At 33.0% G+C, this 16,846-nt stretch overlaps 1 long non-coding RNA gene across 1 annotated transcript; it reads left to right on the forward strand.

Annotated features, from left to right (window-relative positions):
- The first annotated feature begins 3 nt into the window (after positions 1-3).
- Positions 4-14,572, forward strand: LOC138714673 (uncharacterized). Its single transcript, XR_011336059.1, has 2 exons — positions 4-1,633; positions 6,037-14,572. It is a non-coding gene; the product is annotated as an uncharacterized lncRNA (long non-coding RNA).
- The last annotated feature ends 2,274 nt before the right edge of the window (positions 14,573-16,846 follow it).

Consider the following 16,846-nt stretch of genomic DNA (forward strand, 5'->3'; position numbering starts at 1 on the left):
CCACATAACAGGCAGAGAAGTTCGAGATGACACCGAGATCTAGTAGGCTCTGAGGATGGTGATGAAGCACCGAAACAGCTGTAAGCCACACAAACTTACATAATTAACACGAGTAAGTCCGCTAGTTAATCAATTACTTATATTCAAGTGTTAAAAGTAGTGTACGCAAGATTCAAAATAGATGATAATGATCATAGTAATTTCTTATTAATAGAAATTTAAATCACTGTTGAACTGTTAGGTTGTATTGTATTGTATTGTATTTATTAACATTCCATGGTATTCATACATGCTTACAGCTAGAATATGGAACAAGTCAAAAAACTTAATACTATTATAAAATCTTAATTTATAGTCACAGTCTAGATGAAATATATACAGACGAGATTTACAATATAGTCTACTAGTACAACACATAGTTTTAGTATCAATTTCATGAAGTGTTATTGAATGTCATGAAGTCACCTACAGAATAGAAGGCGTGAGAAATTAGGTACTTCTTTAATTTGGCCCTGAATAATTTTATGTTTTGAGTTTTATTTTTTATATCGATAGGGAGGCTATTAAAAATGTTTACTGCCATATAATGCACTCCTTTTTGATAGCACGATAGACTTGCCGATGGAGTATGAAAGTCATTTTTTTGACGTATATTTATGCTATGAACTGTTGAATTAGTTACAAAGTTTTCACGGTTACATACGAGGAAGACTATTAATGAAAAGATATACTGACAAGCCATGGGCATTATTTGTAGTTTTTTAAAATAGTCCTACACGATTCCCTAGATTTGGCAGCTACTATTATTCTAATTACTCTTTTTTATAATAGAAATATACTGTTACTATCTGTGGAATTTCCCCAGAATATTATTCCAAAACTCATTACCGAGTGGAAGTATGCAAAGTATATTGTTATTTGAATAAATAATAAATGCTTCACTGTGTTAACATTATAAATTTTGGTGTTATATTACATGATTGACTAGTTTCGATGCAAACAAAGTACTGAATTTATTCAGGGAAGTACAATAGTGACAAGGGATTATATGTAAAAGGTATAGATTTGTGATCTAGCATCCAAATAAGTACGTAAATTGAATTACCTCTGTAGACAGATGCATTCTCACAAAATTTGTATGAAAATTAGATCCAGTTTTCAGTGTAACATCCAATTAAACACAGTTACAATAACGCAAGCACTTGAATCTGATGTGCAATAGTGAGCTTAAGAACACAAGGTTCGTGTTACAATAATTCAGTGATTACTGATGGAGGTTGAATCGTTTTCCTGAACTTCTGCAGAAAGACAGGCATGGCTATGTCTGAAGAGGATGCAATGCTCTCCTGGAAGCCAAATAGTAGATTGTACATATGTATATGGCGTGAGTGTGTGTATATGTATATAACTGTAAGAGTGTTTGTGTGTGTACGCACGACAATGCAGATGATCTCACTATATTGATAACGAAGAAAGACAAGGCTAAGACATTGACTCTACAAGACTGTCTGTAAACATTATCGGTGTCAGAGGCTTGTGCTGCGCGGCGGTGGTTGCTTGCGTTGAGTGCTTTGGTGAGCCACCTGTCTTCTTCGGGGTGCAAGACAAGCTGATTTGGAGCCTGCTAAAGATTGTGAGTAAATATGACACCTGGTGCACTTAGAAATAAGTTCTCTTCTAATGCCGCTTATACAGATCAAATTTTCATCAAATTCATTGCTTCACAAGACTTGCCAATATTTTACAAGTTTATAGTCAAATTACTTACAATATTTTAATAGTACATTATGCAACGAGCCTATAATGGTAGTAATTAAGACGCAAGTATGTTTGTTTATGAAATGAGCGTAAGCGAGTTTCATAATTTTCATACGAGCGTCTTAATTACCATTATAGGCAAGTTTCATACGACTTTTTATGCTCGACCATATTTCTAACTTGAAATTATTCAAAAGTAGGTTATGTAAGTTAGTAGCGAACTGACCTGAATTGTGAGATGTGCGCAGACGCAAAAGTATTGATTTTTTCCAAGGCCGAATGTCATTGACCTTGATATAATGTAGAGAACAAGATTAGTCTTGATATAACCTTGAAATTTATTTAGAATTGAAAAACGAGATGACAAATTGAATTTATTTGAATATTATTTACAATTAACGCTAATTATTATAGTAACAGAACATAACCTTCTGCGACAGTATTGGATTTCCAGCCTCCGTGACTTTTCGCTAATTGTCTTTCAATTGCATATCCGAGAATAATCGATACTTGCGGTTTTATAATGGTACAAAGGTGATTTGTCATTGGCTGAACACCTGAACTTTAATGAATAGGTGTACTTTAATGAGGTACATTAAAGGGCTACTACCAGGTGTATAATTACTACATTTCGGTATGGTCGAGCATAAAAGTTTTTTATTGTCTTGAAAGTAAATAAAAACATGTTCTAATCGATGAAACACTTGACAATTCTTTGAAGGAATTGACCAGTGGGTTTCAGTATTTTTTCAGTATTCATTTATTAGAGTTGTACAGTAGAACCCCGATTATTCGTCACCCTATTAACCGATTGGCGGATTATCCGACTGTCTTTCGCTTTTTTTGCTACAGAAATACAGTATATGAAGTACTATGACACTTTATATTAGTACGTATTTTTTTCTAGACAGTGTTATTAATTTGTTAGTCATTACAAGTCTTTACACAATATGGTCTACTGTTCAAGTTGCCGTACTGTATAACTTCATATAAAATGTCTTCCACGGATGTTAAAAGAAAACGTATTGTGCTAAGTATTGAAAAAAGTGCAAATAATTGAGTGATTTGGAAAGAGAAACTATGGCTCATGCCGCATCAGAATATGAGATTAGAGTTAAACTGTGCTCGAGAATAATCAAGAATCATCATCATCGTCCTTGCAGGTATTAGACCTAGTGGCCTGTTACGGTCTCTGTCCATCTTTTCAGGGGACGTCCCAAAGATCGTCTTCCATGTGGTATATAGCGGAGAATTTGTCTTGGGAGTCTGGAACGGTCCATCCTATTGACATGGTTAAGCTATTTTTGTCTATAGTGGTGGTGGTGTTCATAAATAGGTGTAATTTTCAGTTCTTTTGTAATTAGTTCATTCCTTTTGTGGTCAAGCAAGCTGTAGCCAGCAGTCCTCCTTAGAAATCTCATTTCCGCAGTTGTTAGGCGTTGAACATCTGAGTTTCGGACAGTCCAGGCCTCACTACCATACATGAGGACAGCTCTTGCTAGAACTTTATACGCCTATACTTTTAACCTGGTATGTTTTTGAGTTTTCGTGGTTGTGAAGACCTGGTTGATCGTTCTTAAGGCTCCATTAAAATGTTGAATATTTTCAGATATATCAGTAACAGGTAAAACTAATCAAGAATAAAGTATTTAAAGTACATAAATTCACAATATGAGCCCTCCACTATTCCTAACTTACTACAAACAACCATAACAAAGAGTTTGTTTGGCCTTTGGCAACCCGTCATTGACAGTTAGATTTACTTTGAAGAACTTCTCATCCACTAACTAGTGTGTTAAATACAAGACCACAGAGGAAATTACGAAAGTGTAAGTATTATTCACTAAATTTACGAAAATCTTTTATGGTGCGGATTACCCGATTTTTTTCAATTAACCATTCAGTTCACCCCCTCCATTAGCACGGATAATAGAGGTTCTACTGTATACCAAGTTTCTGACATTGTCAAAATCTTAAAATTATAAATTAGTAGATTAAAACTATACTAAGATTCCAAAGTTATAAACAGGATACACAGTGCATGCAGGCTAAGTGCATAGTATGCAGGAAGGGGGTGTAATAAAAGCCTGAATTGTGTCAGTATGTGAATTTTAGGCGCCCATAATGCACGAACTACATATTGGATCTACATAAGTGTGGTGTCTATGACTGGGCATCAAGTATAAACGTTGCTTGGTAACCATAGTTTGTTTATTTTATTTATCAACTCCATCCCGCTGGTAGCAAATACCTGACTATAATAATATCGGACAGCTAACAGTTCTGTTCGCGAACGGCGCAAGTGCTGCTACCTAGGCAGCAGGATGTGCTGAAACCCGTGAAGCAAGCTGTAATCTACTATAATGTAGATTGTTGCTGGGATAGTAAATGTTTTATTAATTAGTGCTGTGGTAAAATGTCAGGGTGTATATGTGCTGTTTATAATTGCTACAATTACAGCATTACAAACTGTTTCAAATCGTACTTTCGATTTCCGAGGGATCATAAAACGTGAGTCGGCAACATTCTGTAGTAGCCAAATGCATTCGTCTCTGTGTTGATAGAACAATAAATATTCGCTTTTTTTTATTTAGGCGTAATAAATTAATAGAAGTTAAAATGTATTGGAAATTTTAATGTTTTATCAAATTAAGTTTTATTGTTGTCCACATGCCTTTACTAATTATTACAAGCATCAAATTACTACCAATTTTATTTTTGCAGTTGTCAGCAATGTGTATATAAAATGTTACTGTAAATTCATTCTTAACGTCTGGATTAATTTTGTCTCACTAAAGCAAAGAAAAAATATGTAACAAATAATTACGGAAAGTAATACGAAGTATGCAATATTTCTCATAATATGAGCTTTGATATAAAATAATAATGTTACATGAAATACTATTCAACATTTCTTAAGTGTCTCATATATTCGAAATTAGTACCTCATGTTTTAAACCAGACCTGCAGAACTCGCAAGTAGGGGAACTATGACGTCAGCCTCACTCCATTTCTATTGGGGATGATCGACTTCCGCCCCGAGAATAAATGTTGATGCAGCCGAGCGTAACTAGAATGCCATGACCGCACAGGTAGAAAAGGGGGGTGGGGTAAGAAAGGGTAGGAAAGCAGTTGCTCTTAAGAGCTACAGTTCTGCAGGCCTGTTTTAAACAATAATCCGATTCCCGCTATGTTAATATTTATATTTGTGGTCGCAATACCACACCTCTCCGCTAGATGTCAGTTCTGCGACATTTCGCACTCACGTCAATGCTGCTATAGTCCCGTCGCTCTTATTTCCAGCAGCCAATCACGTTGCAGGTAGGCTACATTTAAACGTGTGTGTCTTGTGATTCGCTCCTGATAACGTTATGCATTTCCTAAGGCTCGATAAATACTTAATATAATCGCCCGCCATTTTGGCTCTTTCGTTGGCGTTCGTAGAAAGCACATAAGGACGTTATTTGCCGCTCAATTATTTGCTCAATTACAGTGCGTTTGATTTATTATCTTAGGAGCTACGACATGATAATATTTAACGGTGCGGCAAATGAAGGGTACACGGAAAAAACGATCAAGGTCCATAAAAAATCGAAATTGAGTTAAAAAAATGTTATATTTTATTTAACGACGCTCGCAACTGCAGAGGTTATATCAGCGTCGCCGGATGTGCCGGAATTTTGTCCCACAGGAGTTCTTTTACATGCCAGTAAATCTACTGACATGAGCCTGTCGCATTTAAGCACACTTAAATGCCATCGACCTGGCCCGGGATCGAACCCGCAACCGTGGGCATAGAAGGCCAGCGCTATACCAACTTGCCAACCAGGTCGACAAATTGAGTTAATAATACTATCTTATAGTGGGAAGGATGTACAATCATGTGGTCTAGCTAGTAATAAGAAATAATCGTTCTTGACATTCCACTACGTCAATTTCTATTAAATACACACATAACAAAGTATTAAGTGCTTAAACTTTAAAATTCGTTTTTCTCGAAACTTTCTAAAATGGACCTTGATCGTTATTCCCGTGTACCCTTCAAATAGATTCCTCGTCTGGTAGCTTGGCAACGAAAGAACAAAAATGGCGAACGATACTACGTACCTAGACTTTATGGAGCCTTCACTTCCTAAGACGTAAGCAAAGAGGAGGAGTCACGCCGGGAATAACAGCGTCGAGATTATAGTATATAGCTGTCCGGTATTATTATAGTAAGGTATTTGGTGGTGACAGTTCATCTTTCTCAGAAAAAACAATGTCACTTTTTTGTTGCAGTTTCTGTGGACCTGGGGATGCGTGGCTCTGAAGGAGGCAGCTTGAGTTGGTTTGCTTTCTTCCTGGGACAATTGCACACTAGCACTTCAACATTTCCATGTTGAACCATAGTTTTACACTAAGTTGTAAGTAAATGCACAGTGAATGCTTGATCCAGATATGTATATATTAAAGTACATAGATACGATGTGTGAACCCAACTCTACGAGCTCTCAACATGTTTGTTTTGCTTACCATCTTTGGAATTCGTGCCTCAATCATTTGTTTTTCTTTCTAGTCGCTTCTGGAATTTGTAACTTCTTTACCCAATCTGGTGATGTTTTCAGAATAAACTTTTTTTTTGTACATTTTTTATTATAAACGTTTAAGTTTAAAGATATATTTTCCATTATCAGAAAAGTGACTGCCTTTTTAAACAGACTCCAAATTAAAATAAAGCTCAAAATTATTTCTGAAGCTGAATAAGTAGTGAAATGTATATAGTGTGTCTTCATCTCTCAAATATCAGACTTCGCATATTTTCGGTAAGAGTTGTTATGATTATAAAATTTGAACACAAAAATATTGTATGTGATATTTAGTTTGTTTGAATCTCCCCTCATTGAAACCTCATATTAATGTATATTTTATTTTAAGAACAATGCCCCATTCCTTTAATAAAGACAGATTGAAGAAAAACATATTGCTCAATATAGTTGACAGGTAAAATAATCCAGCAATAAATATTGAAATTCCCTGTTATAGAATTAAATTAATTTCAGATTTCTCTTGAAAAAATCAAGAAAGTAAAACTTGCACGAAATATTTGCATACAGAACATAAAAAAATATTGAGTTCTGTAGAAAAAAATAGTAATATTATACAGTAGTTGTTATCAGCTGTGTTTTGGTTAAAATAACATTTCACAAGTATGGGAATATCCTGAGATCACACATAAAATAAAGACAATAGTTATCTCCTACATTTCAGTGTATTGTTTTCTGAGTATATATATGATTTATTTTTATTTTTCAGCTTAGATATTACGTTATTATTAAAATATGTAATCGAAGTCGTATGCAATTCAGATTTAGAGCGTTTGATTTATTCTTCTATCTTTTTCCAGCCCTTTTTGTACAGTACGCTGTTTATCATTGTATGCTTATTATGCAAATGCTTTGTGCAAGAAGTGCTGTCAGATATTGCATAAAATAACTTCAGATAGTTTCAGTTTTAAATATTTTCAGGTTTTATTTATTTATTTTTTGTTATTATTATTATTTTATTACGTAGTATTTACTGTGTTATAGTTGTACTTATGCCAAGATTCACTACTTCCGTGATATTTTCTTTAAATAAGTAAATAAAAAAAATTTGTCTATTATTTGTGTACAAGCTACATCAGGATTTTCAAGTTTTTGTTTTCTTGAAATATTTGCCGTATTTGCCAATATATAAGACGCACTTTTTTCTTTGAAAATAGGTCTGAAAAACAGGCTGCATGTATGCTGATATTCAGTTTTTTTATTACTGTCATTTCTGAAAATTTTCTCTGTTCCAAGTTAAACTCTACAGTATTCCTTTTTCACTTCCTTGCAGTGCTTGAGAGCATTCCAGTTACAAAGAGTTTGGATGTGCATGCGCTGTTATTCACGATCACATCCTGTTTGTTTAAACTTCCCCATATTTGTTGCGATTGTTGTGATTGCTGATCAATTTCTTTGAAAATTATGGCTGAAAAACATTGGCATTGCTACACTATTGCATACAAGCTACGTGAGATTGCGTATGCTAGGGGACATGGTAACAGGGCTGCTGAAAGGCATTTCGGGCCACCTCCAACTGAGAAAATGATAAGAACTTTGCGGAATCGGGAAGAGGATCTAAAAAAAGCATCCATGTTGAATCTTTCGTACACTACTTTTAACACTTGAATATAAATAATTGATTAAATGGCGATCTTACTCGTGTTAATTATGTAAGCATGTGCGGCTTAAAGCTGTTTCGGTGTTACTTGACACCATCCTCAGAGCCTACTAGATCTCGGTGCTATCTCAACTTCGCTGCCTGTTGTGTGGGTGCGTTCGTGTGATGAAGAGTTGTGTCAAATAGTGTGTGTGTTCTGAAATTGATCTGTGTGTTGGGAATTTGATTAGGGTGTGTTTTAGTGTGTCTGTATATTTCATATTGTTCTAGTGTTTTGAGTTTTTGGGTTGTATGTGTAGGATTTCCATTCTGTATTTACATGTCACATCATAAGGAAGACAAAACAAAAACTCAACAAACACAAAAACACACAAAACACAACACAAACACAAGAAATACATCACACTAACATACGAAAACAAAAACACACACAAGATCGCATCCTCATTCAGAAAACAGAAGTACAACATAGCATACAGAACAGAAAACACACTACAAAGATATCTCAACACACAAACACAAACAAATAAATACAACCACACAGGCGTATACAAACTCACATGCAATAGTTGGGACAGTTTCTGCATTGGACAAACAGGCAGATCATTCCAAACTCGATACAAAGAACACATTAAAGCAATAACCAGAGGAGACTATACATCTACATATGCCGAACACATAACTAATGCTAACCACACATACAATAACATAAATACAGACATGGAAATCCTACACATACAATCCAAAAACCAAAATCTCAACACCGGCAATATGAAATATACGGATACACCCTGATAAAATTCTCAACACCCAGATCAATTTCAGAACACACACACTATTTGACACAACTCTTCATCACACGAACGCACCCACACAACAGGCAGCGAAGTTGAGATAGCACTGAGATCTAGTAGCCTCTGAGGATGGTGTCAAGTAACACCGAAACAGCTGTAAGCCACACATGCTTACATAATTAACACGCGTAAGATCGCCATTCAATCAATTATTTATAAAAAAAGCAACTCATAGTAAACATAACCTACGAACTGCAAAATGGCCACAATGGTATTCTTTCCTAGTTACCTAGATACTGTATTTCTTGAAAGTACACTTGTTTATTACTTTTTGTTTCCTAAAATATATGTACAAAAAAGGGCGTCTTATAGGGCAATGCATCTTATTATATACACCGGCAAATATGGTACATGAAAACAGAAAACTTAAAAATATTTGGTTGAATAGGTATACAAAATGGCGAATATTTCTCCATTATGTATATTCATAAAACTGCAGCATTGTTGCTTAACAGACATTCCTTAGAACTATAAGCATAAACGTATTAGCCACATTTTGACACTGAAATTTGACTAGGCAGGATCCCGTTGATATTTCCCTTCTGTTGTTCATTACCGTTTGGGTTAAAGAATGTTGATCACATTCCCGAAGTGCTGTGTTGATGCACTCTTGCTGCAATGTTGGTTGTTTTCTCCATTATAATACATATTAAAGAACTTTAGTAAGTGACTTGTGTACTAACTATACAAGGATGATTTATAAATAAAGCGAGTGTAACAAGAGTGAAACATTTTTATAGTAATAGCCGTTAATCTTGAAGTTTTATGTTAAATAAAAGTGTCACATGCAGCTAGGCATACCTTACACGGAAATTCTTCCTCTGTATATATGCAGATATTTAAGAACTTACTTCCGAATTTGTTTTCCACTACAGCAGAGTATCTATTCTTCGAAATTAAAATGCAGAGTTCTTTATTGTGTTAATTTTTTAAGGAATTACGTGGCAGACTAGTTTCGAAGTGTTATCTTTCATTGTCTACTAGGCTTTGGACACAGCAAAGTGAAGAACTTGTAAAGTTAATCAATGATTACATAAATGTTAAAAGTGTATATTAGAACAATGAAAAATGTTTTATTTCTTGTAACATAATTCTGAAGAAATAGTGATTAAAACATTCTTGGTAATCCATGTTGAATCAACACACAGATCAATTTCAGAACACACACACTATTTGACACAACTCTTCATCACATGAACGCACCCACACAACAGGCAGCGAAGTTGAGATAGCGCCCAGATCTAGTAGGCTCTGAGGATGGTGTCAAGTAGCACCGAAACAGCTGTAAGCCACACTTGCTTACATAATTAACACGAGTAAGATCGCCATTTAATCAATTATTTATATTCTTGGTAACTTTCTTTTTATTTGAAGACAGAAATTAAATTATTTTTTACAATAACAAAAAGTAGAAAGGATACTTTAATTTAACTCTAAATTTGAGGGGTTATTCGGTACTCCTTTTAATGTTTACTAATTTATTTAACATTGAATTCTGCTGATGTGAAATATATGAAGGGTACACGGGAAAAACGATCAAGGTCCATCAAAAATCGAAATTGAGTTAATAATGCTATCTTATAGTGGAAAGGAAGTACTATCATGTGGTCTAGCTAGTAATAAGAAATAATCGTTCTTTACATTCCACTACGTCAATTTCTATTAAATACACACATAATAAAGTATTAAGTGCTTAAACTTTAAAATTCGTTTTTCTCGAAACTTTCAAAAATGGACGTTGATCGTTATTCCCGTGTACCCTTCATATGCTAAATGTTAGTCACTTATTCATATCTGGTCATTGAGAAGTGACATGCGAATTAAATTTCATAAGGTATTTCATAAATTGTTTTTGTAAATATTTCTGTTAAAAAATTCACCAAACATAATCATGAGAGAAAGAGAGAATTGTTACCCTAACTCGATTTAAGATAAACAGAAGAAGGACACTTAAACTAACACGTAAAAATATCGTTTTATAGATGTAGGAACTTAAAAATTTTGAAACAGCGTATTATCAAGGAAAGTAAGAAAATGAGACTCTTATCTGTTATATCCATTACAAAGTTGAGAAAATGACTTTCTTTCTCCTTGCCTTCTCTGATGAAGGAGCTATTACATAACACCAAAACAATGGCTACCTTTTTTTATCTGTGTAATGCTGCAGATACTCAAAAAATCATCCTCCATGTTGAGCCATGTGAATGCCCTAACTCACACATGACGAAATATTAATAAATTAGTTCTCAAGGAGATTCTGGAAATTAGTTATTATTGTATCTCCAATGGGGGTTAGCCCTATTTTACATATGTATGTTAGGGCTATAGTTTTACACAAAAAAGATAAGCATAAAGAGAAATGGAAAAGAAAATTAAATTAGCTTACGCAATGTAAACAAACCATAAACAATCCTTAAATTAGGCATTGCGATTGCAAAGCAAACATCAGGCATCAATTTGAGACATACAAAAACATTAACAACACACATACGTAACACTTCTATAACCCAAATATGCAGCTTTCCGTACCATACATCATAAATTAATACACAATAGTCACACAAACACAATCAAATTATAATTAAGACATTGCGACATCAAGCATCCCATAAATATGACTCACATACATAACAAATCAAGCATCCGCTACAACACATACCGGTACACTTCAACATAGTAACCACACTTTTAAGAGTTACAAATTTGGCTCAAAGAAGAATAAATAGGACACTGTTACTAAATACTGTTATTTTCTACAAGGTCTTAAACACATCTGTAATAAATCTGTGAAATTCCTTTAAGCAACATTGCTTCAGAACAACTTTTGTTATTGGTGGTAAGAAAGTTGTATCGCACATGCTAAGATGGTTTTCTAGCCGGTATCTCTTGCTTTCTTGTAGCGGGCACTCGAATAACAGGTGGTCGACTGTTTGTGTGAGGTGTTCACAGGAACATGAAGAGCCGTTTGGGTTGTCAATTTTGAAACGTTCGAAATATGAATTAAATTTTCCGTGTCCGGTCATAAATTGCATGGATATGTATGATGGTTCATAATTCTTTGCAGTTAGTCTATCTTTAACTGTGGGAAAATATAGTGATTTTGTGATTTGGCAATTTGTACTATTTAACCACATTGCATTCCAGTCATTTAACATGTTAACCTGGAAATGAGCTATCTACAACATTATGTAAGAATTTTAAGATAATATAATTTTGAAACCTAAAAGGAAAAAATAAGTTTACAGATGTAAATTGTTATGAAAATGTGTTCACTCTCGTTACATTTCTCACATTCTAGGATCGTATTTCTTCAGGATGAGAGGACTATTGTTAACAAATCCTGTTACATGTATATCCCTCTAACCTCTCTGGTACTGGTAGGAGAATATTTTATATATGTCTGTCAGTGCTTGGACTGAAAAAATGTACCTGCTATTAAGACTTGGAGAACAGTCGGATTCTTCCAGATATGAGAGAGAGAAAGAGAGAGACCGTAGTCTCTATATTGCAATAAGTTGGTGAATAAACAGAACTGTTGATGCAAATGAAGTAAGATGGATGTTTGGAAAATACAAATCATTAATGGTGCTAAATAATTATTGGATATGACACACAAATATTGTTGCAGAAGCCTAATGATTGGTTTATTGTATATTTAGAGAAAACACTGCATTTTCTATAAGCTGAATGAGACCTGTTGAATATATATCTTGAATATGTATCCCTATACTGTATTTAAGCATGTATCATAATCATGGAAATATATTCAGTATACCCTTTTGGTAATTGAAGTTTCAGGGAGAAGATCTTTTTGTGGCAACACAATCCCTGGAAACATCCTCATGTTGTTTTAATAATCGGAGGTAAATGAAAGTGTAGAGGTTCATTAAGATGGTTACATGCATTAATCTGATCTGTATTCACGGTATAATAATTGTAATGCCGGTACCAAATTTAAATGATGGTTTTAGTTTGTTGTCATATGATTTTCATGTAATATTTTGTACATTTTTAATGTTAAATTTCCCTTAAGACTGTATTGTAACACAATAAATTGATGACAACGTTGAAATGTTGTCATAGTTACGGATTATAGTTTTCTTTTCTTTTTCGATATAATACAGCAGACATAAAAGAAAATTGTAAATTGTGTCATAGAAGCAACAAACATAGACAAAAAACTTTCTTTCTTGGCAAACGAATTAGTTTAGACTAATTTCACTTTTAAAATAAATGCATTGTTTTGAAGTTATTCTTACACTTACAACTGAAATTTGAACACGTGCTCTGGAATTTTCCTCAGGGAGACTTACTGCGAATAAAGTACCATAATATTATCTGCACCATGATCGCCAATGCACTTCGAAACCAAGGTTTAGAGGTAGCTCCAGAATAAAATATATTATATAGCTTACTGTGGGAGCACTCGCAGAATTGATATCATAGCAATTAACAGAAGAAAAGAAGTCAAAATAATAAATCTGACTGGAACATCAGTAGCCCAACCAGTTGAAGTGACCATGGAAAAACAAACTATGAGCCAACTGTATTTTTCATGGACTCTTACTCCCTAAAGAAAATTATATTACAAATCTCTTTCTTGGAGCTAGAGGGATCATTTTCTAAGTTGTTTGTTATCAGGAGACAAAAATACAAATTAAGTAAAAAGTTACAAGATGACATTGTTGTCTAGATTCTGTTGTTATATTTCCGCCCAATCTATATGGACCACATGACATTTAAATTTGAGTTATGAACCAAACATATTAATTTTAATTAACTTGTGCATTATTCTTTTTTTTTTTTTTTTTTTTTTTTTGAGGTTAGATTGTATTAAATTAAATTAGTTTGACTCACTTACGGAATTATTTTCATATTAAAGATCCAAAACATTAAAACATCATTCGTGACAATTTATATATCTAAAAAATACTTTTGAATTTTTAATCGCTCTGTCATAAATTTTGGTAATGTTTTGAGGTTATTACAAACAAATATTTCATTATGATTTAAATGTACAAAAAATAATTATTTTATTGCATACAGAATGGTTTTTGTGTAAGAACAGCAACAGTAATGGGAAATTGTTATTTTAAAATATCTGTAATTTTCTGTTTAATGGTTTTTGAATACGTAAAATTTTTATAGTTGTGTAAACTCTTTGATATTAAATAGAGATGTGGTGCAAATTCATAAAAGTGATTTTTTTTTTTTTCGTATGTAACTTACAGGTCTTTTTAAATGCTATGTTTTAAATAGGTTATGTTAAACTAAGATAGACACTATTTTAAAAATATAGAAGTTGGAACACATTTTACTTATTATATTATTTAATGTAGGAGAAAGATTTAATACCATTATGCCGTTTCCCTACAATAATTTATGCTGTCACTAGAAAAATGCGACATTCCTGTGTTTAAGGCATCGAGTATTGTAACTTATCTTCATGGACCTCTGTATATTGTGCATAATACTTATGCACATTGAATTAAGACTTGTTCTTCACTGTTTAGCAGGAGTTATTTGTCCTGTAATATGTATTATTATGGAGCTTAAAATGGATAAAACAGTCCACGTGCATGATAATTATTAAAATGCATAAAGAAAATTAATTCTGTGGTAAAAGACTTTATGTATAATATTGTTTTGTAACGACAGTGTGTTGAGAATGAAAGGGCCTATATATAAGTATTTGTAAGTCGACAACTGCCAAATGTATGTATTTATTTAATTTTAAAATACCTATTGTTTAACAAGATTTATATAAGACTAAACAACGTGTTTGATTTAAATTTGATGCTGAATGAATATAAAACTCTAGCAATCATTTGGCTGATATTTTGAGAACGTTTCATAACAGTAATATAAAATAGCTTTTGGCATAATATCCAGCATGGTTTGTGGGTGAGCGGGGAATTGTCTCTTTCAAAGGTTGCTGGGACCAACAATGACTGAATAAAATTTGACCGTCTATGGAAATGGGTATGGCATAATTATTTTGTATCGCATTAAGCATTATCATAGATTTGGCAGACGGAATAGATTTTAAGCCAAATGATTTCTGGACAACACATGTTTTTGATTACAGAAATATTATATATATACACCTTCATATATAAGCATTAAACAAGACATTGTAAGATCGCAGTTTTGTCCACTTTTTATACCTTTTAAATACTTAAAGCTTACATGAAGCTCTGATACTCATTTGGCTGTTCGCGAATTGATGTACCTACTAAATAATTTATATCACATCGTCTTTAGGCTTTTATTTCTTTCTTTCGGCCATATTTGAAGAAAAGAAAATGTGTTACATTTTAAAATTCAACTCTTAGATCAGTACTACATCTTTAAATAGCTTACTGGAGACACAGTTTAGGGATTGTGTTAATTCTGGGAAGAAGATGAAACTGTCATTCAGATAATATTTGCATTTTAATAATATAATTGAAAAATATAATATTATTAATGTATTTAAAATATCCTCAATGAATACGAAAGCAAAACCAAATTTCGCAATTTTATTTGCCAGATATTTACACAATACCAGTACCATAATAAAAAAAAATCATAAATATATTCCATGTAGTTTTGAAAATAATATTTCTACAGCTTTTTCTGTTACAGTAAAATCGTTGTATATTTAAAATTGTTTGCCTAGTTGTGTACTGTAACAAAACAATAAGAAGAAGAACAATTACAACTACTACTTTATTTTCATAAACTTGTGTAGCCTAATATCAGTGGCGTATACTGGTTAAAGGGTTTGGGCTACCGCTGACCCTATTATTACACAAAATATATCTAACAATTACTTTAATTTTAATTACTATGGTAAAACTAATAATACAAAATTATTACTTTATGTTATATTATAAACTTTTTCTTTTGTAATTTCCTTGGGCTATCACCGGTAGCCCGCAAAATACGCCCCTGCCTAATATATCGGATGTCTACAAAATATAGATTTCGAGATATCTAATATATTACAGTCATATAGATAATACGGAAACTGGAAGGCTAATATTTATGTTTCATCATAAAAATTGTATAATTTGTTTATCTATATGTTTGGTTACAAATGTAACGTTCAATTTCATTCAAATTTAACGAAGTATTAGTTTTATGTTTCCACAGATCTGACAAAATACTAATCCAAGTTTGGATATTATTCACAACTTAAGAAAACTATTGGGTCCAATACTTTTAGCCGGCAATGTATCTCTTTCAGTTTTCCTCATAAAGATGTGTAAGCTTAATATTTTTTCTGTTATTGTTTATTTGTGGGCCAGTCAGCTCTAGATACATCACAGCCTTTTGCTTCGTTGTTGCTGAAGTTAGACATTTTCTACGTTTGTTTTCTATGAAAGAACTCCACAGTTCATTAAACCTTATCCTGAGACATCTGTCTAGAAAGTAAGAAACTTGGAAATTGAGAATTAACTGGGTGATGAAATGTAAACTATAAAATAATCATAATGTGTTACACAAATAAAAAAAAGACGTGATACTTTATTTAGGTACTAAAGACAAAAATAGAAAAGACATACATATGCACATAATGATATTCTCTAGTATTTCTTGTCTTATGTCTTCTACAAATGTTTTGTACTACGGATCCATCCAAATTCGTGTCGAAATAATGGAAATGATGTTTCAGTCCACTTAAAACCTGCATTTGGCTCTGGAAAAATTTTCGTCTGTGACAAATGAAAGTATAGAAATGCAGAAAATACAAATTATTGTACTTAAAGTACTCATGATATTTATCAATTCAAACTACAGAAGTTAGACTGGTCCTCCATGTTGGGGATTAAAAAAAAACCATGCGTAACATTAATATGATCAAGGCATCTGGATGGGCATTTCTGGGAAGATCAAGATGCTTGGAAAAGAGGACTAGACAACTATTAACAACGGAAAATTTATGAAGCAAGTAAGTATAAATATTTGAGATCGGTGAGATGTTATTGCGATAAAGAAATTTTGAAATATGGACACAGATAAAAAAAAAAATAAAACTGGGGATATCTTTAAGTTTTAAGGCTGCT

Source organism: Periplaneta americana, chromosome 15, assembly GCF_040183065.1.
Source record: "Periplaneta americana isolate PAMFEO1 chromosome 15, P.americana_PAMFEO1_priV1, whole genome shotgun sequence".
Classification (NCBI taxonomy): domain Eukaryota; kingdom Metazoa; phylum Arthropoda; class Insecta; order Blattodea; family Blattidae; genus Periplaneta; species Periplaneta americana.